General features: G+C 39.3%; 1 pseudogene; it reads right to left on the bottom strand.

Moving 5' to 3' along the window:
• Positions 1 to 5,607: 5,607 nt before the first annotated feature.
• Positions 5,608 to 22,876, bottom strand: part of LOC118847277 — a 159,291-nt pseudogene continuing 142,022 nt past the window's right edge.

Below are 22,876 nucleotides of genomic sequence, written 5' to 3'. Positions count from 1 at the left end.
TAGTTATCAAAAATTTATTTTCTATTTAGCTTTAAGCATGGGGGTGGGAGAGACATAACTGTCTATCCATGTCAGAATATTCACTCTCAAGAAATAGTCTCAGATCTTTATATTTCCTCTCTGAAGAGGTGATAAGAAAAATTCTACCCAGCACAAGCAAAAGCCATTTCCTTCCATGACAAACATTTTAAATTAAGCTGGAAATAATGGGTGTGAAAACAATTGCTTCTCAACCCAGCAAAGCAGAAATTCTTCCATGGAATTTCAGGTAGAGATTGAATCTTACCCTTGACAAGATATTATAAACAGATAAGAAACTGTTGCAAGGTTTGAGTCAAAAGGCCATCCAATGCGATTACATTTACACAAACTGAAAATCAAAACCCGTTACTAAAGAAAACAATTTCAGTCTGAACTTCGACGAGCTGAGTTAGATAAAGTAAACCCTAGAAACTAGGCATGCATGACCTTGCCAGTATTTCCCTGGCAAAGAGATTGGGTTTGTAGGATAGGCTAGAGAGGATGGAGGCGGGGAGGCAGGAAATCAGAAGTAGTTTGAGAGTTGAAGTAATGGCCTTCCCACACCCTCCTTTCCTCTCTTAAAACCAATACCTCCTCTCATATCTGTTACATGTCTATGGAGTTGTCTGTCTATCTGTCTGCTCACTCTGGAATGCTGTGCCAAAGCAGAATAGCATCCCAGATGATAGATTCCTCTACCTTTTGAATATTGCTTATAGAACTTAGGATTAATAGCTGGAAGAAATCATGAGATTATGGGATCCGAGAGTTGCAGATAGAAGGAATCTTATAGGCCATCTAATCCAAACCCTTCGTATCATAGGTAAGAGGATTGAGACCTAAGTCACCTAGGTAGTAAATATAGATCTTGGATTCAAAGCCAGGTCTTCTAACTTCAAAGAAAGTGTTCTTCTAATCATTCTATATTGTCTGGCTTATATAACACTATCTATATTCTTTTTGTTCTAAAATAAGACACATTTTACCCCATAGCCTCTGAACAACCCAAGCCCTCAACCATTATTCAACTATAGATCACTATTGCCTAAATGCTTAAAAATCAACTCTCTTCTCCAATCAGGGTAGCTCTTTCTACATGGTGGTGGGGGAAGAGGGGAATTCTGAACTTATACATGTAGTAGGTGTGCCCCGAGGAGGTAAGTTAACTCTGTCTAGTGTTTCTTTGACAAGGTATGAATTATCTCTGCCTTAGCTCTGTGCCTACTTTTGTTTTGGTACTAACTCAAGTTATGGCTAATTCATGCATCCAATCTGTGACCTTGGGTTTAGTCTTGTCTCTGAGTGGCTATGCACCAACAGCTGCTCAGTTCCATGAAGGACATCTGTGATTTCTAGGGAATCATTCGCCACCTGCTGCAAAACCACCCTCAAGAGTGGATGAACCAGCATATGGAGTTAGACCAACTGCAGTTCAACCCGAAGTCAGAAGGAAAGACCAGGAGGAGATACAAAAGGGAACAAGAGTAGTCCGAATAGCCACAACCAGGGAGAACAATCTAGATCAAGGTGGGGAACCTGCTGCCTCAAGGCCACATGTGGCCCTCTAGGTCCTCAAATGGGGCCCTTTGACTGAATCCAAACTTCAAAGAACAAATCCCCTTAATAAAAGGATTTGTTCTGTAAAACTTAGACTCTGCCAAAAGGCCACACCCAAGGACCTAGAAGGCCTCATGTGGGCTGGAGGTGGCAGGTTCCCCACCCTGATCCAGTTCCTTTCCTGTATTAGCCAAGACACAGAGGATCAACCCAGATCTATCTCAAAATTTTTTGGGTAAAGAAAAGGATTCAAACACTGACCCATGTGCATGTTGTAGATCCCAAAGGAATTTGTGATTTACCAGAGAAGGGGGGCTGCTTGTCCATCTAGGAACCAGAATTTCTTCACAAAGAGACCCATAGAGGGTAGTACTATAGGGATGGCTACCTGTATTGGTCCCTGGGAAAGACAAAAGTCCAGAGAGGAAAGGGAAGTTGATTTGACTTTTGATGGGTCAGGTTTGAATGCTTTGTATTTTCATTAAGTCAATTACAGTTGGTCCTCCATTCAAAGTCTTGTTAATCCAAGAGCTTGCATGGGGGGTGGCGGGGTGGGGGATAGGGGGACTGAGGGCCTTTTTCCTTTTTAGAAGAGACGGAGACATTAGGCAAATTCTGGTGTCCCCAGGAGAAAACCTTGAATGGGGGCCCAGCCATGATTGTTTCCAAGTCTCCAAGACTGAATCCAGTCCTTCAGTCTTTAATTAACATATAGGTCACATCAACATCAGGCAGGAGAACTGATGGGCTGGGGCCAAACTTACCAGGTTGCATCAGTAGTCTCGTACATCAGCAAAAGAATATCATCCATTTATTCAAATCTATGTTACTTGAGTTCATCTGCAAATGCTTCTGAGGTAGATAAGTTCCTGTTTGTACAGCAATATATAATAACCTCATCATTACTTATGGTTATTATGATACATGTATATTTATATATATAAACACACATATACATATGTAAAGTGCTTCATAAGACTTAAAATGTTTATATAGAGTCTCCCAAAAGTCTCAGTGCAGCTTTATGTTATGAACTGCACTAAGACTTTTGTGACATCCTGTAACAGTGTTAGCTTTTATTTTTATTTTATTAAGTGTTCTGGAAAATCAGAGAGTAGACTTCCAATAAATAAAGCAACATAAGAGATCTCAGTCAAACCCAGCTTACTCAAAAATCACTTCATGAACAATAAGAAACTTCACCAATTAAACAAAAAATCAATGAAGAAAGGAGATGAAAGAAGAGAATCTACAGGAAGATAATTTTCCCACACATATGGGGGGGCAGGGTTGGAAATGTCTAAGACAAAACAAGAAAGACCACCTATTGTTCCTAGAACACCATCAACCTCCGAGCTTTGAGGAAAGAGAACAAAGAAAGATAAATTGAAGGCCTGGGTGTTTAAAAACAAGAGAGACAGGGAAAAATAGGGACCTTAGGAGCATATAGAAAGGAAGAGGGAGACACTCAATATTCTGTGTAATTGGGCCACCACAAGTGAAGATTATAGAAACATAGAGAATTAGGGGAGTGGGGAATCTCATGAACCTCATTCTTATCTGAGTCAAGAAAGAAAAGTTTAGGGGTAGGGAATAGGGAGAGAATGCTACAGAAATACAATAAACAGGGATCTGGACCAGAACAGGAAGAGGAATGATTTAGGCTTTTTAAAAGAGTAGAGTTGAGGAAGGAATTGCCATTTCAACTCTGGAGCACTGAATAATAATGTGGGATTGGGAAGGAAAGGGAAGCAGAAAAAGGGTAAGACCCAGTAAACTAGAGAAGAAATGGAAGGGAGAGGATTGGATCAGACTAGTCCATATAGATAACAAACAATGAATATACTCTTTTTTATTGTAACAGACTATAATGTGGGGGGTGGGGGAGGACTAACAATTGTAATTTTAAATGTGAATAGAATGAACTCACCCATAAAAAGGAGAAGGGCTACAATTTGTTGGCTATAAGAAATGTACCTAAAATATTAAAGGCTATACCAAGTTAAATGGAATAGGATTTATTATGCCTCCATAAAATTTTTAAAAGTAGGGGAAGAGCAATCATAACTACAGCAAAAGTTAAAGTAGACATGACTAAAAGAAATAAGCTGGAAACTATAATATATTTTAAATTTTTGCAATGAAATTATATCTTCAATGTATATGCACCAAATGGTACATCATTTAATTACACAAAGGAAAAGCCAAGAAAACTTTAGGGAGAACTATGCAGTAAAAATAATAATTGTTCAGGATTTCCCCATGCCTCTTTTAGAGCTAAACAAATCTAATGGAAAAAAATGAAAAAGAAGTTAAGAATCTGAATAAAATATGAGGGGGAAGTAGATCTGATAGCTAAATGGGAATTATAAGAGTGTATAATATGTGTATGTATGTACACATATATACATGAATATACAAAGTATATGTATACTTATATACTGTGGACCGATAATATCATGGTCGATGTCTTGACTGTGTGTGAATTGGATGTGAGTGAAGCAAAGTTGTGCAAAGTCATCAGCCTCACTCTCTTTTACTGAGTCATCAAAGTCCAGTGGCAGGACGAAAGTCAGGATGACTGGCAATGGTATGTGATACAGTGGATGACCTTGGTGTCTTTAATGCCTGACCAAGCTCTAAGTACTCAACAATGCTTGTTTCAGCTGCCTTCATGACCATTGGAACAAGTTGTTCTCATCTACCATTCTACCAGGGAAAGTTTTCACATGCTTAAAGTAGACATCCCCTTTATCACACCATCAGAGACAATGAATACGAAAAATTCAGAGAAACTTGGAAAGATTTGAATAGAATGATAAGGCTACAAATTAAAAAGCATCAGATGAATGCAGAGTCCAATACAGACTAAAGAGCAATGACGTAATAAGATACACCTCCCTTCTCTCACCAGGGGTGGCAGTTAAGGACATTTGCTATTGGTCCTGGCTGATGTGTTGTTTGTTTGTTCGTTTTTCATACATCTCATTATTACTGTTTGGTGTTCAAAGTCCTTCATAATCTAGATCAGGGCTGTTCAACCTTAGGCTTTTATTGAAACAATAGACAATATATTTTGATTTGCCATTTTAGTGAGAGTTCTGTGGTAGCTTGGCTTCCTTTACTAAAGCATTTATGTAAATTTCTATGCTTGTAGGTGGGCCACATTTTGGACAGCCCTGACCTAGATCTATTCCTACCTTTTCAGTCTTCTTACACTGTACACTCCCAACTCCCTATATTCTAAGATCCAGTGACGCTAAGCCTCATTGCTGTTCCTTGAACAAGATACTCCATCTCTTTGCTCTCGCTTTTCATCTTCCCCTCCTGGCTTCCTTTCTTCAAGGCCCACCAAAATCCTACCTTCTACAGAAAGCCTTTCCTTTTAATTCTAGTGACTTTTTCTGTTGATTACTTCCCATTTATCCTGTACAAAGCTTGTTTGTACAAAGTTCTTTACATGTTATCTCCCCCATTAGATTTTGAGCGGCTCAAGGGCAGAGATTTCCTTCATCGTTTGCTCAGGAACTTAGCACAGTACTGGTCATGTAATAGTCACTGATAAATGTCTGACTGGTTTTGGGGAGGAGTGAAGTCACAGGGAAATTACATTGATTTTTTAAAAACAAATAAAGCATTTTTTTTTAATTTAAAGACCTTTATTAACAGATGCTTAGTTTGTGGATTTTTGAAAAAAATCAGGTGTACTTCTTATGAAAATTAAAAATGAGGTTCTTAAAAATCTCAACTTGACCAAATATGAAACAATTTAAAAACCTTTAAAGGTGTATTGAGAAAACGAGGCTTTTTAAAAAAACATTTGTCATTCCCAAAAAGAGACTTCTTTAGGTAAAAATGATAAAAAACCCATGCTGCATAAATAATGCAGAGAGTTCTAGTTATCTGGTCAACAGCAAAAAGTAAGCACTTAGGTCTTCCGTTCCAAATCTTTTGTTCATTTCTTCTATTGCTGGAATTTCACATTTTTTCTTCTTGTATGATGACTGAACCTGATGATGGTAGAGAGATGGTAAGCCGGCATTTACTCAGCCCCGCCCTGCTCAGCCTCGGGAGCGGATGTATTCTTAGCTGGTGGTTCCGCTGCTTTTGTCTCTTTGCCATCCTGTGGTTTAGGGTTCTATGGAAGTCTGCGTTGAAGTTACGGCGGTACCGACGTTGAGGTGGCTGCTGACCCCGGGTCTCATCTCCTTGGTTCTCTTTGTCTTCTTCGTTACCTTCTTCTCTAGGCTGTCTTTGAAAAGGAGGGCCCTTGCGGAATCGTGGTCTATAACCCCGATACATAGTCTCTCACTGGTCTATGTTGTTCTCCTGCGCCCTAGTTGTCAGCACCCTCCATTACTTCTCCCTGCACAGGAGAGTTGGAATACTGTGGTCGACGCCCATAGGGCCTCCGCATGTAGGAGGGTGGGAACCGCCGCCTGCAGTAGGGATGGCGTTGTTGGGGCTGGCCTTCTGGAGCACTCTCTGATTCCTCGTTCTTTTCCCCACTCTCACTATTCTGGTAATTCTGCTGGTAGTTCCGTGGAGGACCCCTACGACATAACGTCTGTAATGGTTACGATCGACAGCATATTTACTGCCTTTAACTGGAACACCACCAGGGCCGCTAACATTAGCTGCCTCTGCACCCTTTCCTCCTTCAACAACATCAAACTCCACAGTCTCTCCAACTCCTACACTGCGAAGTACTTCCTGGGGTTATTCTTCTTTGTGGCAGTCTGGTGTACAAATACATCTTCCTTGGTGTCATTCCTGAGGGCGGGGGCGGCGGGCGACTGCTAGTTCTCGGCCTCGCTGCTTATTGTTGCGGTGATGGTGACTGGGGCCTGCTGCGGCAGTGGCGGCTCCTCCCGGGGTGTGATGGTGACTAGGCCGGCGGCAGCGGTGGAGCTGCTCTCAGGGCTCTCTGGGGTCCGCTCTCCGCTCCCGTTACCGATCGAACTCCAAATAAAGCATTTATAAATGAAGTTCAATAATTGCTATCCTTTTTTGCTTTCGGACACAAAGTAACACAAAGCCATTACCTTGGGCTGATTTTATCCACTATAAATTTATGGCATATAACTTCACCTAGACCTTTCCAGTCACATTCTTTCTTACCCTACTTTTATTGGCTCCCTCTATCACTCTGCACATCAAAAGTTCCAAAACTACTTCCTCTCTCCTTAAACCCTCAACCACAGTCTTACCCCTCAGAAATACAACAGGTAAGCTAATGTAGCATCACAAATTCTGAGTCTACCATCCAATCTCGCACTTAAGACTAGTGGGCCAGGTCCCTGGAGCAGGGATATTACTCCATCTCCTCTCAGGGTTCTTCTGATGCTATTGGCTTCAGTCCCTATCTGATGTATTACCCCACCACATCAATTGCCAGTTAATTTCTCTTTAGTATTATTAATACTAACAATTAGTGCTTCAATATGATTTTGCCAGTGCCAATTACTGTCTCCCCACTATTTTTATAAATTTTTTGAGAAAATAAGGCAAAAACTGAAATCTAAACCAATCCCCCCAAATTGGAACATATTCTCCCTCTGCCACCTCAGTTCCCTCTGGGAGAATGTATTCAACGTTAAAATAGCTGCTCCAAACATCACTCCCACAAATGCATTTCCAGGTATGGCACAGCCAATGGATGAGTCACTCCCTTGCTAATAGGACACAGTGTCTCCATGGCCAGTTTGATTCACTGTTGGGTGGGTGGAGCAGGTCACTTCTCAGACTTGGCTCTAGATGGGGGCTGCTGGCAAACTTGGCTCATGAACTTTTGGTTGTTCTGAACCAGAATTTAGCAGAGTGCCTGGCACTCTTAATAAATGTTTACTGATTGATAGGTTATTGATTAATTAATTTGGGACCTCTAGCTTTTCTGACATTTCAAAGCTCCCAGGACTGTAACCTAATCCATTCTATCTTTTACACTCACTCACCTCAAATTAGGAAAGAAAGACAGAAGAAACAAAAGTGTCATCTTGTGATAGGACTAATATTCACCAGACTTTCCCCCACTTTCCCTCTCTCCTCAATATGTTAGACTCACATCTCCCTTGACATAGCTTCCTGGTCAACTAAGAACATCAAAAAAGTCCCATTCGTGTGGAATCTGGCCTCTCAAACTTGGTGGGTGCCCAAGATCCACACAAATCACAATTCCCCTCCTTGCTGTCCACATACATTTCCATAAAGAGGTGAGGAAAGCCTGAAGCTAAGTGCTACTGTATCCTTGCTGACATCTTTTCCTATGATATAGCTAAATAAAGTGCTTCTGTTAACTGGACTTATTAGTGTCTCATTTCATCACATCAAACCTAAACTAACAGGGTGAGGCATCAGGCCCACATGTGTTCAAGACCATGTAACTGCCCAGGTGGATATTTAAGAGCTCAAACACTCCTCCCTACACATACGCACACTCATTTCCAGCTCAGCAACCAATTGAAAGTTTCTTCTTTACTATGCATTAAACAGAAAGGAAATAGTCACAGAATACCTATGCATATGCAGAATCAGAGGCAACACCTCACCATAGCACATCATCACACTTTTCCAGAAGCACAAGCACAAAACCCACCACTTGCAACCAGGCAGAGCATACTCCATATACTCTAAACATTGTGTGCCCTGCCCCCCACCATTGGCCAATTCTCCCTCCCCCCATTACATGTGTTTCCTACTTAAGTGATAAAAGTGAAGCCATCATATGGAAGAATCCTCAACTCCCCTCCCCCACTGCTGAAAACTTCATTACATCATCAATCATCCTCTCCTCCTTCAGGCATTGCATCCTGGGCCATCTCCAGTCCTCCTGATGAATATCCTGGCCACTGGACCCAGATAGCTCTGGAGGAGAAAGTGAGGATGGTGACCTTGCACGGCCCTCCCTCACTCAAATCAAAGTCAACTGCAAGTCATGTCATCATTTCCCTGATATCATGGTCCTCTTCAAAAACAAAGGACAAACACAACAACAGCAACCTTCAGGTTTAGAGTAAGTGGTATTTTCACTTCTTGCTAGAACTCAGTGAAAACCTGTGCCCTTGATCCTACCTCCTCATGCCTCCTCTAGACTCTATTTCAACAATCATCTCCTCTTTCTTAGGCATTTTCAATTTAGCCCCATTTGCTTACAAATATATTCAGATCTCTGAAATCTTAAAAGAAAAACTTCACACAACCCTTCCAACTACCATCTCACATCTTTCTTCCCCTTCACTGACAAGCTTCTTTTAAAAAATTGTTCATATATAATAATATGTGAGCAACAACTGAAATCTAAACCAATCCCCCCAAACTGGAACATACTCTCCCTCTGCCACCTCAGTTCATATTTATTCAGTCTTATTATGTGCCAAGTGCTTTTCAAATATTATCTCATTTGATTCTCACTACAACCATAGGAGGTAGATGCTATTGTTACTCCATTTGAGGAAACTGAGGCAGGCAGAAGTTAAGTGATGTACCCAGGGTCACACAGCAAAGTAAGTGTCTAAGACAAAGGTTGAATTGGGGTCTTCCTGACTCCAGGCCCAGAGTGCTATCCACTGAACCACCTAGCCGCCCACAGCATACAGAATACTGCTACTTCCTCACCATCTACTCTGTTCTCAACCACTTGCAGTGTCCTCTGCCTTCCTCCAAGTTTCACCTGAAGTGTCACTTGCTACGTCAAGTCTTTTTGGATGCTCTCAATTTTTAGTTCTCTTCCCCTCCTTAAACTACCAGTATGGGCTTTTGGATGGGGATGGGGGACAAAAAAGGGAGGACAGGAGGCAGCTCTCACAAAGGAACACTATAATCAAGGTCAAGTGGAGGCTAAGATACCACTGCTTTTCCTTATCAGGGCTGGGTGTTCAATCTACTCACCCTGTTCTGTGATGGACTAGCTGGAGCCAGAAGAGGTCAAAGTACCCATAATCCATCCCCCCAGGGAGAGTCAAAAGTCCAAGTCCACCTGACTATAGGCAAATCACTTAACCTCTCTTTTCCTTAGTTTTCTCATCTATAAAATGAGTGGGTGGAATTCAATAGCCTCTCAGAATCTTTCCAGGTTTAAATCTTTGATCCTAGGATTCTATGGATCTGTATGTCCTCCTATGCCCCTCCCTGTGGTGTGAGCCCCCAAATCAGTTTCTTCAGAGTTCCTTTCTCTTCATCTAAAAAGGTGAGTAGTGACCTGGCACTCCTGGTCACCCACATTTGGAAAACTAAAGAAATTTAAACTATACAGTTACCAGAAATCTTAGGTCCAGATCATCCTATGCCTGAGGGATTTCTAGGGAATAGGACATTGGCAAGCTTGAAGCCATTCATTGGATATTGTTTTATTATGTATTATTTTCCAGTAATTATGTACTGTTTATATTCTTGTGATATCCAATTAGTTACCAAGTCCTGTTCATTCTACCACCATAATATCTCTCACATCTGTCCCCTCCTTTCCATTCATGCTGTCGAGACCAAAGTTCAAGGCCTTGTTACCACTCACCACCTGTCTCGATGATTTCAACAGCATCCTAATAGGACTTCCAACTCCTAGTCACTCTCCCCTCTCTAATCCATCTTTCAAACTGCTGCAAGACTAATCTTCCTTATACAAAAATTTGAAGTCCCTAATCTGCTCAAAACCCTTCAATGGGTCCTAAATACCTACCGAATTACGTGACTTTCAGGGCTATCTCTACACTCTTCACGACAGCCAGACTTTTCTACACGCCATTACTTCTCCATACTCCATACTTTTTGTCCCTGTGTCTTTATTCATGCTGCTTACTAAAATTGGAATGCGTACCTTTCCCCACATTTTGCCTGTTAAATATTCAGTCTTCATCCTTTCATTCTTCAGTCCTCAAATGGATATTCGAGCTCATTTGAAGGTTCCTTACAATGATGTAGATAACTCATCCATGCTTGCCCATTAAGTATGATTCTTGTTCGTGTTCTCCCATGAATTCAACAAAAGAGGTCAATCAAAGATGCTCAATCAATCAATTAACACTTATTAAATGTCTATTATGCGCCAGGCACTGTGCTAAGCACTGTAGTTCTTTCTCATTTTCTGCTGACACAATGAGGGTAACAACGGAGAACGCTGGCTGGCTGCCTCTCATCCCTGCCCTTTAATCTGTGACCAGCCCATCTTCTCTTACTATACATTTCCCTATTGATATCTTTTCCTTCTGTTTTTCTTATGAGACTATTCACAACACCATCCCCTCCTCCATTATTTTCTGTGTGAAATTCATTTTCTATTCTTCAGAGACTATTGTATTTCCTGTTCTCCATTCATACAGCAAAAATAGTAGAATGTTGGACTTTTGTTTTTAAGAGTAGCTTGAGATCACAAAAGCAGCTTTTCAATTTCCTGAAGGCAATACAACCTGTTCTCCTTCAATTCTGGGCCCAACTCTCTTTTGATTTGGACTGTCTGTTCCAGATACACATACTGATGAACAAGCTCAATAGGTTGTCATACTACATGTCAGTCTTTCTTTATCCCCTTGACTTTTCCTAGGTAAAAGGTCAGGCCAAATTCTTTTCAGTAGTTACAGATCTCTTCCAAAAGGTTTCATAATGTCCTGGAACTTGATGCAAATACTATAATGTCATTTCTGTTTTTATTATTTATTTTATTCTGAACATAAGAAATAAAACAAGCATTTCCATAACATAGCTAAAGAGGAATACCCATAGAACCACGCCATCCTCAGGGAGCGTCTCTTCAACTTGGACCCTACATTGGCTCTCCATCACACTGGCAAACATCTTCGGCAGGTCAGTGTCTCCCTGTTTTGTGCATTACCTCATATTTGTGTGATATGCCTCTGTGAAAAACTGGTAGGAGAACATGGACAAGAATCATACAGGATGGACAGTTATGAATGGATAGCAATCTGAATTATTGGAAGAACCATTTCAATAATCAATAATCCATTTGAGTGTTTAAATATGTTCATAAACTCCAGGAGGACAAGGATGGCATCATAACTCAACTTTGTATTCTCTCTAGTGTCTTAAATACTGTTCTGTACACAGTAGATGATTAATAAATGTTTTTAAAATTGATAAAGTGACACATTTATGGACATCATTATTATTATTAACAGAATTGGGGTTTGCATTCTTAAGTTGCAGTCTATTTTTCCTGCTGAGCTCTTCAGAGAATGATAATGCACTTTCCAAAGTTGTATGGAAAATTATCGACTCTCTGTTTTCATTTGAGAGTGAAAAACAGACCGAATTCTCTGCATAAACACACAAAGAGCTTTCCTGCAGAGATTTATACTACTACCACTACTGATGATGATGATGATGGTGGTGGTGGTGGTAGCTAGCATTTATAGGGCGCTTTAAAGTCTACAAAGAACTTTACAAAATTTATCCTCATTCTATCCTCACAATAACCCTGATAGATAGATGCTATTATTAATTCATTTTATAAATAAAGAAAATGAGGTACATAAAGATTAAGTGACCTGCCCAGGGTCACATAGCTAGTAAGTACCTGAGAACAGATTTGAATTCAGGTCTTTCTGACTCTGGGTCCAGCATTTTTCTTATGGCACCATCTAGCTATGTCTTCTACAACCTCCAAGCAGAAGCCTGGAGAATCAACTATTTGTAACTTACAAAACTTACAAAATTTGTAACAATAATTATATTAACATATGTGAGCTTCAATGTGTTTTTTAAAAATATATGACTTTTTAAAAGTATTTAAAAGTATCTTTGAGGCCTCACAATGACCTCACGGGTAGATATTCCAGCTCTTATTATCCCAATTTTAGAGATGAATAAACTGAAGTTCTGGGGACTCACACATGATCCCATGTCTAGGAAATTTCAACAATTGTCTTCTTACTGCCTCACTACATCCAGCTATTGTGTTTCTTTTAATCAAAGATTCTAAACCTACATGCCTCTGTGTATCTTTTTTTCTGGTGGGTGGGGAACAGGGGAGAAATCATTTAATTTTCACAAACTACTTGTTGTACACATAATGCATGACATTAAGACATTTAAACAATTCCTTCATGGCAAGTTGAACTGAGGCAGATAGTATAGTACACATTAGTCAGCACTTAATATTTATTGAACAAATAAATTGAGTAGACAAAAGGAAAGCTGTAATGGCGCATTGAGGCAGAGCTTCAAATAATGCAGCACAATAATGAAAAGTGGAGAAACCCCAGAGGCAAACAGCAACTTAAGGGCATATCCTGGGTATCTCCTTTGCTTCTACCCAAAATTTCTAGCACAGACCTCTGCACACAGTCAACACTCATTAAATGCTATCAATGGGTGACAATCTAACTGGGGTAATCCTTTTGGAGCAAAATGAAAGAAAGACACAAATCTAAGAGTTAAAAAAAATGAACAGTAGCAGACTCTACAAATTGTGACTCCTGAACTATTCTGGCCTGAGTGGGAAAGACATACTGCCTACATATCAGTCTTTACAACCCCACGATAATACACAGATAGCAACCACCATCAGGAGCATCATTTTTGATTATGGAGGGAAGGACAATGATATCTAAGTATGCTGATGCAAACTTTGCAAACATGGCGTGGTTAAGAAAGTGAAATCAACAACAAAAAACAAAGCCATATGGCTTTTATTCTCATGGACCAGAATACCTTTCTCCATCTGGCATGTCTGTCTCCTCTGCTTTCTCTTGCTCATCATTCCCTTTATGAATTCCTCTTTCCCCTTCAAATATGTCACATTGAATGTGAAGTCTAACCTTGAGAATGGAGATGATGTATAACAATGCTTCTTAATTCACTATTTCAAGGATCTCTAACTATAACGGTGTGTGACTCCCACCGCCTATGTCTCTCCTCACAAACCTTCTGTCTTCAAGAGTTGCCGTGACTGAAAAATTCATCATCACTTAGCACAGTGCTTGGCACACAATAAATTCTTTTTCATTCACCCATTCATTCCTTCATCCCCCCCATCCTTCAGTCTTCCTGGTGATGTGCCTCAGCTTGGAGTCTATGTGAAAAGTGATTTTTTTTAAAAAACCAGCCTTTTAAGGTGATACAGGAATGACAACTGCCATTATTTTGGTATAAATGGGATAATAGATTTAGAGCTAGTTAGGAGAGACCTTAGATGTCACAAGTCCAAACTATTCTTCTCTTCTCATTTTACAAATGAGGTATATAAAGATCAGAGAGGCTTAGTGACTTTCCCAGAGTCATACAAATAGTAAGGCTGGATTTGAACCCAAGTCTTCCTGACTTCAAGTATTACCTTTTATCCACTATAACATACTACCTATTACAGTCCACTCAACAACATGTATGCTAGCACTCACTGTATTAGCATTTTTTAGATATCAATCCCAAATTAGCAAAATTATTAACTTAATACCTAATCACAGATTATAAGCCATTGTGAAAAGAAGCCTAGTTAACAAAAACTGAAATTAATATCCTGGACCATAAGATCATGGGACTTGGATTTGGAAGGGACCTTAAAATCCAACTTCTTCATGTTACAGATGAGGAAACTGGAACCAAGAGAGATTAACTGATTTTCCTAATGTCACACTGGTGATATCAGAGCCAAGATTCAAGCCAATGTTCTCTGACTCCAAATCCAGTTTGAGGTGTCAGAACATATTCCCACTTCAGTAAAGAGGATAAGACAGCTCTAGATGTTAATGTAGCAGAAGATATAGATACATCCTTGATAAAGAAGGAAGGTATGCCACCACCACTGGCAGCTACAGTTGTCATTTGCCAGGAGACATACTAGCTGATGTTCCCTCTGTGAAAGCTTGTCACTTTTCATTTCTCTGGAAGTAGAGTTGACAGGCTGATCAGCTACATGACAACAACCCCTCTGCCTTCACACACTTCCCTTCCAACTCTGCCTCATTGAGAGTGCTTGAAGTTTCCTCTTTTGGTCACTGGAATATCTGAACAGTCATCAAAGTTATTTGATGTAAAGAGGTGTGGTAGATGGAACCCTGGACCTAGAGCCAGGGAGACTTAAATCCAGCCTTAGATACTTACTAGTTATGTGACCCTTGGCAAGTCATTTAACCTCTGTTTCCTCAACTGTAAAGTGGGGATAATAAGAGGACCTACTTCCTAGGGTTGTTGTGAAAATCAAATGAGATTATATTTGTAAAGTGCTTAGCGCAGTGCCTGGCACATAGTAGGCACTATATAAATGCTAGCTATTGTTATTTTATTATCATCATCGCATACTAATATAGTTAAGTAGGGAATCAAAAGACAATGAAATCAGAATGTGAACTAAAATGATTTTTAAAGTCTGTCATTGTTAAGCTTCCTTCTTGTACCTCCTAGAGATTCATAAGGTTTATAAGAACAATTCATCAATGTGAGTATGTGTGGAGACAACTGCCGAGATAGGATTTTAGGAGGGCTTACATCAGGAGTTCTTAAAACCGATCCACAGAGTCCCAAGGGGTTCATGAATGGATTTCAGGCAGTCCGTGAACTTGGATGGGAAAAAAATACAGCTTTATTTTTCACTTTATTTTTGGTCCCCTTTGAAATCCTATATATTTTTTATGCATTTAAAAACTATTCTGAGAAGAATTCTATAGGCTCATCAGACTACTAAGAGTCCATGACAAAAAAATAAAAGTTAAAAATCCCTGACTTAGACCCTAACCAGAAAATGAATTCAAAATAGTAACTAATATTTAAAGTACCTTTTATTTGTGAAATTTACTCAGTAAAGGTTTCCAATTGAAAATGATTAGGAAAAGAGATGGAACTAGGACTTACTAGTGGAAGTACAGATCAAATACAGAATCTATGGAGCAAAAAAGTATATGGGGGTCACCGTGCAGAAAGCAATTACTACAGATGGCTTTCTCAAAAGGTAGATCAAAAATTGCATATTCATTCATCTGGTTGATAAACATTTATTAAGCACTTACTGTGTGCAGAGGTCGGTGGAGCCCCAGTAACAAGACAGGTACAAGACAGCACAGGTTAAATACAGCAGTTCTGAGACAATTAGATGATGAGCAGACTCCTATTAGCAGAACTAAAGCTTCTAGTGATCTGTCATAGTCCTCAATTGCCAGGCTACTTACAGTCCCCACAAGAGCATATTCTTATCTTTTGCCAGGCCTGGTCACATTGAAGATAGTGGACATATATCTAAAGTATTGCCAGGACAATCTGAAGCCTATAGCAGGAATTTGGGGTGTTAGATTGGGAATTGCCTTCCAAAAGTAAGTATCCTACATCCAGAGATAAGAATCAGGATCAGAGAAAACTAAGGGTAAGAGGAGACTCCAGATTCATTCAATCTAGCCCCCTCATAAACAGAAACTAATTATTGACTACTTATTATGTTCTCCTCATAAAATATGCCCCCCAAGCAAACTCACAAATCCACATATCCAAGGATTACATAAAAGGATGCAAATCAACTCTAACCCTTCTTTGATATAAAGCATAAAGATCAGAGTTCAACCTGTTTAAAGTGGCTTCAATTTTGTTGCTCATTATGCATACTGGAACACTTTATTGTTTTTGCAATATCTGTAGAGTCATTCTGAATTTTCAATAGGGCTATTAAATTGTATTTGTTTCCAAGTAAAACTGGCAAGGCAAAGAATGATTCATCTGCAGGACAAAGCTAGGCTTCTAGTAAATGTACGAAAAAGATAGCTGAAGAAAGAGCTGCATTATGGAAGAAGTAGTGTAGAGGTTAGAACTTAGGGGGGTTGCTGAGGAGTAAGCTGGCTATAGCACCTTCTTCTCTCTAGTAGCAAAGATGTAAGAATGCTTTTTCATTGAAATTTCTTGGGACCAAAAAACACTCTCTTTTCTAGTATCTCATTCAGTGTTGTCAGCACTATTCCTTGTGGGAAGAGCAATATTGTAACCCTAAGCAATTGTAACTCTAAGATAATTCTTCCTTAAAAAGGTACGGAGACAGGGGCAGCTAGGTGGTACAGTGAACAGAGCACTGGCCATGGAGTCAGGAGGACCTGAGTTCAAATCCAACCTCAGACACTTGACACACTTACTAGCTGTGTGACCTTGGGCAAATCACTTAACCCCAATTGCCCTGCCAAAAAAAAAAAAGGTGCAGAGACTATATCCTCAAGTCTTGGTTGGCTCAGGTTGTTGACATCACTTCCTGGCCACCTGAGTACAAAGAGGCCCTGAGGAGTTCCATGGGCTCTGGTGCTTGGCTGTGAGATCATAGTAGATAACTTAAGCAAGAGATTTTCCCTCTGCTGAATCAATTAGAGATATCCTCAGCTCCCTATGGCTGAGTAAATCTCTTTTTGTCAACTATCAAATGACCTCTGAGATTTTCATTTTTGCTCCAATATCGAGCCTATGCCATCAGGTGACTGAACTGAGTAAGACCAAGTCCAGGACAGTCCTCTGCCCCAGGATATCCACGAAAGCTTTCTCTCCTTCCATACTTTTTAATTTATTAGACTATCAGTTGTAAAATGGGAATATTTGAGTCATAATACCTTATTAAAATAGCACCTGGAGATATATAAACCTCAAACTTCACTTAGCCCTTCATTTACACTTCTCCGATGTATACGATACGTATAATTCTTTGACTATACTTATACAGGTGGTACAGCGGATAGACCACCAGGCCTGGAGTCCGGAAGATCTGAGTTCAAATCCACCTTCAGACACTTACTATGTGACCTTAGGCAAGTCACTTAATCTCTATTTGCCTCAGTTCCTCATCTATAAAATGGGAACACATTGGAGGAGGAAATGGCAAACCATACGAGTTACATAGAGCTGGACACAACTGAATGACTGAACAACAAAAAATATTTTTGTGTATGTGGGTCCAACCTCCGTATTAGATTATAAGTTTCGTGAAACAGGGACCACATCACATCTAACCTCGTGTCTTCTCCAGAAATGGATACAATGCATTGTACTTAGTAGGTTCTTAACAAATGTTTATTAAATTAAATCATGTCCCACATCATCATTTTTCTAGGCTTCAACTGATTCGGTGCATGTGTGTATGTGTATGTGTGTGTGTGTGTGTGTGTGTGTGTGTGTGCGTGTAGTGTTGAGCCCCCTTAACATATTATGTAATACTGAGTGCCCTCAACTATAAACATACTCATATCTGTCAATGTCCTTAACTAAAATGTGATTTTCAGAACTCAATATGATATTTTAATAAGGTGTCCTAATATTAACTTATTTGACTGCTATTCCACAATGCCAGCTCCTATTGAATTTGCAGTTCACAAAGAATAGAAACTGCATTGTAGCCATGTCACCACTATCTTATACTATAAAAATAATTTTTTTAACCTAAGTGCAGGACTTTACATTTATTCCTGTTAAATGCCATCTTATTAAACATGAGCCTTCATCCTAATTCGTCATTTCAATTCTATCATACAACATATTAGGCATGCCTTTAAATAATCCATTTTTAAATTTTACCAAGATTAAATTCATGAGTCTGTAGTTTGAAAGATCCTCTCTGAAAATCAATATACCTTACATTCTAACAAGAAAGATAACATGTACACGTAACCAGCAGGTGCCCTTGACTGGCAAAATTTGGAAGTTTAAGGTAGAAAGTGGAAACAAAAGAGAGAATAGTACATCTTCCTTCCTTTGGTCCCCACCTTTAGAATTTGGGGGCATATCCTTTCTTCTTCCTTCCGACTTATTCTTTTCTCCTCTCACTTAATGAATCTACTCAGTCAGCTAGGTGGTACGATAGATAGATCGAGTGCTAGGCCTGGAATCAGGAAGGCCTGAGTTCAAATGTGACCTCAGACACTTAATAGCTGTGTGGCCCTGGGCAAGTCACTTAACTTCAATTTGCCTCAGTTTCCTCAATTATAAAACAGGGATAAAAAATAGCTCCTACCTCACAGATTTGTTGTGAGTACCAAATGAGATATCTGTAAAGTGTTAAGCATAGTGCCTGATACATAGTAGGCATTTAATAAATGTTTGTTTCCTTCCTTTCCTTACTTTCTCTCTCCCCTGGGCATGTTTGTGAGGGGTTAGGAAGGAAATTAAGTGGTTCACACATACCCAATCCCCTCACCAGATCACCATGGCTACTAGCTCATGTTTTATTGTTGTTTTGTTTTTCATATTTCATGATCAGACAACAACCCCTGGGTCCAGTTTAAATTCTGCTTCTGGGAAACTTATTAAAAGTTTTTAATAATCAATATCATAAAAGTTTCTATCATAGCTCAGAGCCCCCAAGAAAGGATTTTAAATACCTTTGATATTTTAGACAAAGGAGCCAGGCTTCTGTCTTTCTCTCTCAGCAACAAGTTCTGGCCATTTGCCAGCTGCAACCACTGCAGTACCATGTATGCAATTAAGAATAAACACATATCAATAACAGTTATGCTTGGTCATCATTTGATATTTAAACCAAAAACAAACAAACAAATCAGGAATTAGAGAAGTCACATAGACAGCGCTTCTTAAACTTTGGATCATGACCACATATGGAGTTGCAAAAAATTTGGCAACAGTAAAAGGTTTCTGAATTCACAAAAATTAACTAAAAATCAAACATGTAATGTATCTGAGGTGTTTCTGGAAGCGTTTGCCCGTGTTGCATCACATAACTTCACTGCAGCCTTGGTTCTGAACACAAAGCATGCCTATTTTGCACTGTGCATGCCCTCAGGTCACACAATGCCAACCAATGCTACTGAACCTTGAAAAGGGGTCCAGAATGGGAAAAAATTTAAGAAGCCCTGAGTCATAGAGAATGCCTGCAGGCATAAGAGGAGGGGAGAAAGTTAACCTTTTCTAGCCTTCCTCTAATCTCAGCCTTAGTCCATTCTAGCTACTCCTCTCTTCTCAGGGACTTGAAGAGACAGGCAGAGAAATGGGAAAGATCAAGCTGCATCATTACCTCAGTCAAGTCCCCATTCATAATACCCAGTAAAATGTCCTAGCTCTATTTTTCCTCTGAATTCCTTGAAATTCACTTCTCTAAAGTCTATTATACATATAGACAATGTCCCATAGTCTTCTATTTCTGTAATAGCAATTTAGATTTGAAGGTCTTTCCCACCCATTAATAAGCCATGTGACCTGCTTACGTCACAGGAAGCCTAAGTCAAGTGTGGTAGGAGGAGCTTCCTGACAGGAAAAGGAAGTTATGTCACAGGAAATGCAGAGAGAGAGAGAGAGAAAGAGAGAGAGAGAGAGAGAGAGCAGTTATGGCTGCTAATGGCCACTATCATTATTGTTAGAACTTAACAGGCTAATTTAGCTGTACTATGAGTTTGTTTTTGGGAAGATCCCAGCAGGAGGTCTGAAAGGTTTTGGGATGGTGAGATTCCATGTTGTGATATTGTGTATTGAAGGCTTTACTGCTCTGATAGATTATATAAATGGCTTGTGGAATATGGTTCTCTGGTGTCTGAATAAATGGTTTACTTCTGCCTTCTGTGTGGAGAGTCTCATGTACTTTGCGATACAGAACTACATAGGCATTTTGACAATTATCATCTACATTGTTATTATTACCTTACTGATACAATTTCTAACATAGAAATTAGAAGCAGCCCCTGCTGGGAATGAGAGGGACTGAGGGTACTTGTCCCTCTCTTCTCTCTGGTAATGTGGTTGTGAATCTGATTCACCACTAGGGGAGCTTGACCTCTTCTCAGGGGATTGAGTTCTGCCTTCTCACATTCATTCATTGCCTTATTACTCCTGCCCTGGCTATCCTAAGGACAATTCTATTGTTGAATCTAGCCTAGGGTTTCCCTCCAAGGAGAAAGTAAAAAAGGATTCAAGGAACAGAAAATTATTTGGATGAATTAGATATGACAGGTAAGTTAGTTCTACTCAAAGAAATCCATGAAAAGCATAAGAGAATTGAAACATGCATCACAAAATAACCAGAACAGAATTCGGTTGCTCACCTATCTCTATAGTTAAGTCAGTTTTTTCAAGACTGCTAATTAATTCTGTTACATTTCATCTCCATTGGTACTATCCAATCAATCAGCCATGTTTGATATTTCCTGTGGTCTTTCTGTATTGCTGACCATGCAACTCTCAGCAAATGAGTTATACATGGCCAGAAGCCAGTCCCTCTCCCCCCCCGCCAGTTCTCTCATGGTGAATGGGAATGGCTACTTTACATATTCAGGGAAGTGGGGGCAAAGGGCAAGGGGCAAGGGGGGTGGTGGTGGAATCTATTATATATTTAAAATTCTAAGATGTAGTGGTCACTTTCTCCCAACATTTTATTTTACCAATCAGTTGCCATGAAGAGTTATTGAACAATGGAATTAGTTCCCTTCATCAATTTTTCCATCTTTTAAATTATTTTATTTACTTTTTATTCTTAAGTATATTTTATTGATGTCTTCATTCATCTCACAATCACTTCCCATCCATGCCCTCCAAATGGAATATTCTTTTTTTTCTCTCCTTCTTACCCACCTCCCCTCTTCCTAAAATGGTAGGCAATTTGATATAGGTTATACATGTGCTATCATGCAAAACATATTTCCATACTAGTCGCAGTTGTGAAAGAAGAAATAGATGAAATGAAAAAAAAACATGAAAAAGGATAAAGAAAGTGGAAAAAGCATGCTTCAATACGCAATCCTAGTCTATCAGTTCTTTATTTGGATGTGGAGTGCATTTTCCTTCATGAGTCCTTTGTACTTGTCTTGTATCATTGTGTTACTGAAAAGAGCTAAGTCATTCATAGTTGATCATCACACAGTGTTGCTGATACAGTATACAATGTTTTCCTGGTTCTGCTCATTTCACTTTGCAGCAGTTCATACAAGTCTTTCCAGATTTTTCTGAAATCTGCCTGTTCACCATTTATTATTGCATAATAGTATTTCATTACATTTATACTCCATAGCTTGTTCAGCCATTCCCCAGTTGATGGGCATCCCCTCAATTTCCAATATTTTGCCACTATGAATAGGGCTGCTATAAATATTTTTGCACATGTAGGTCCTTTTCCCTTTTTATGATCTCTTTGGGAAACAGACCTAGTAGTGGTATTGCTGGATCAAAGGGTATGCACAATTTGGTTGCCCTTTGGGCAGAATTCCAAATTGCTCTTCAGAATGGTTGAATCAGTTCGCAACTCCACCAACAAAGCATTAAGGTCCCAATTTTCCCACATCCTCTCCAACATTTACCCTTTTTCTTTTTTATCATCTTAGCCAATCCTGACAAGTGTGAGGTGGTACCTCAGAGTTGTTTTAATTTGCATTTCTCTAATCAAAAGTGATTTAGTGCACTTCTTCATACGCCTAAAGAGAGCTTTGAGTTCTTCATCTGAAAACTACCTGCTCATATCCTTTGACCATTTATCAATTGGGGAATAGCTTGGGAATATTCTCTTATAACAAAGAAAAACAATAAAGCAAAAATGTCCAAATCTGAAATGCTGGCACTGCACAAAATATTCTGTCCTCATAGTCCTACACCTTTCTATTGAAGAGAAAGAAAAATGTTTTATTATCTCTGCTTCAAGTCCTTCCTTTGTTTCTCCACTACTCAGTGTTCAGCTTGCTTTTAGTGATCTCATTTATATTGTGATAATCACTGTCTATTATTATTATTATATTTTCTTCTCTTTGTTCTGTTTATTTCACTCTGAATCAGTTCATACAAATTCATCCACATTTTTCTAAATTCTTTATATTCATCTTTTCTCACTGCATATTTTTCTATTACATTGATATACAAGCATTTCCCAGTCAATGAACACTGCTTCTAGTGAAACTTGGAATTATAAGGAAAGTAAATCAAGAAATATGAGATGCTCTGATTCTAATAAACAGATCTTCAGCAAATATCTAAATAGGTGAAATCTTCTATTACAACTATACCTTATTTCTGTGCCAGCTCTGTGGTCTGCATTAGGTATTCATCAATGAATTCTTCCTGAGGACCAGGTGGCCTATATTATATTCTCACTATGATATCTCCTATGCCTCTCCCTTTTATTCTCACCTCTGTATTCTCTATCATGCTCCCTCCCTCCAGTTTGCAGATTTCTTCACAGGAACATATTTTCTTGATATACAATTCTCCTTTTTTTCTAATCTATTACATTTGCAGATAGTATACCTTTCCATTGCTGTTCTCTGATTATATGTCTCATTATACTACCTTTCAGTGATACTGTTAGGTCATGTGTACATCCTGTAAGATCTCTAGCATAATTTCTTTTCTATAATTTTTATAACTTTTTCCACTTATTTATTCAACAACCACATAATTGCTATCACTG

The sequence above is a fragment of the Trichosurus vulpecula genome, chromosome 4 (genome assembly GCF_011100635.1).
Source record: "Trichosurus vulpecula isolate mTriVul1 chromosome 4, mTriVul1.pri, whole genome shotgun sequence".
Classification (NCBI taxonomy): domain Eukaryota; kingdom Metazoa; phylum Chordata; class Mammalia; order Diprotodontia; family Phalangeridae; genus Trichosurus; species Trichosurus vulpecula.
Note: the sequence above shows the minus strand (reverse complement) of the source record. Positions and strands in the feature narration are given on the sequence as shown.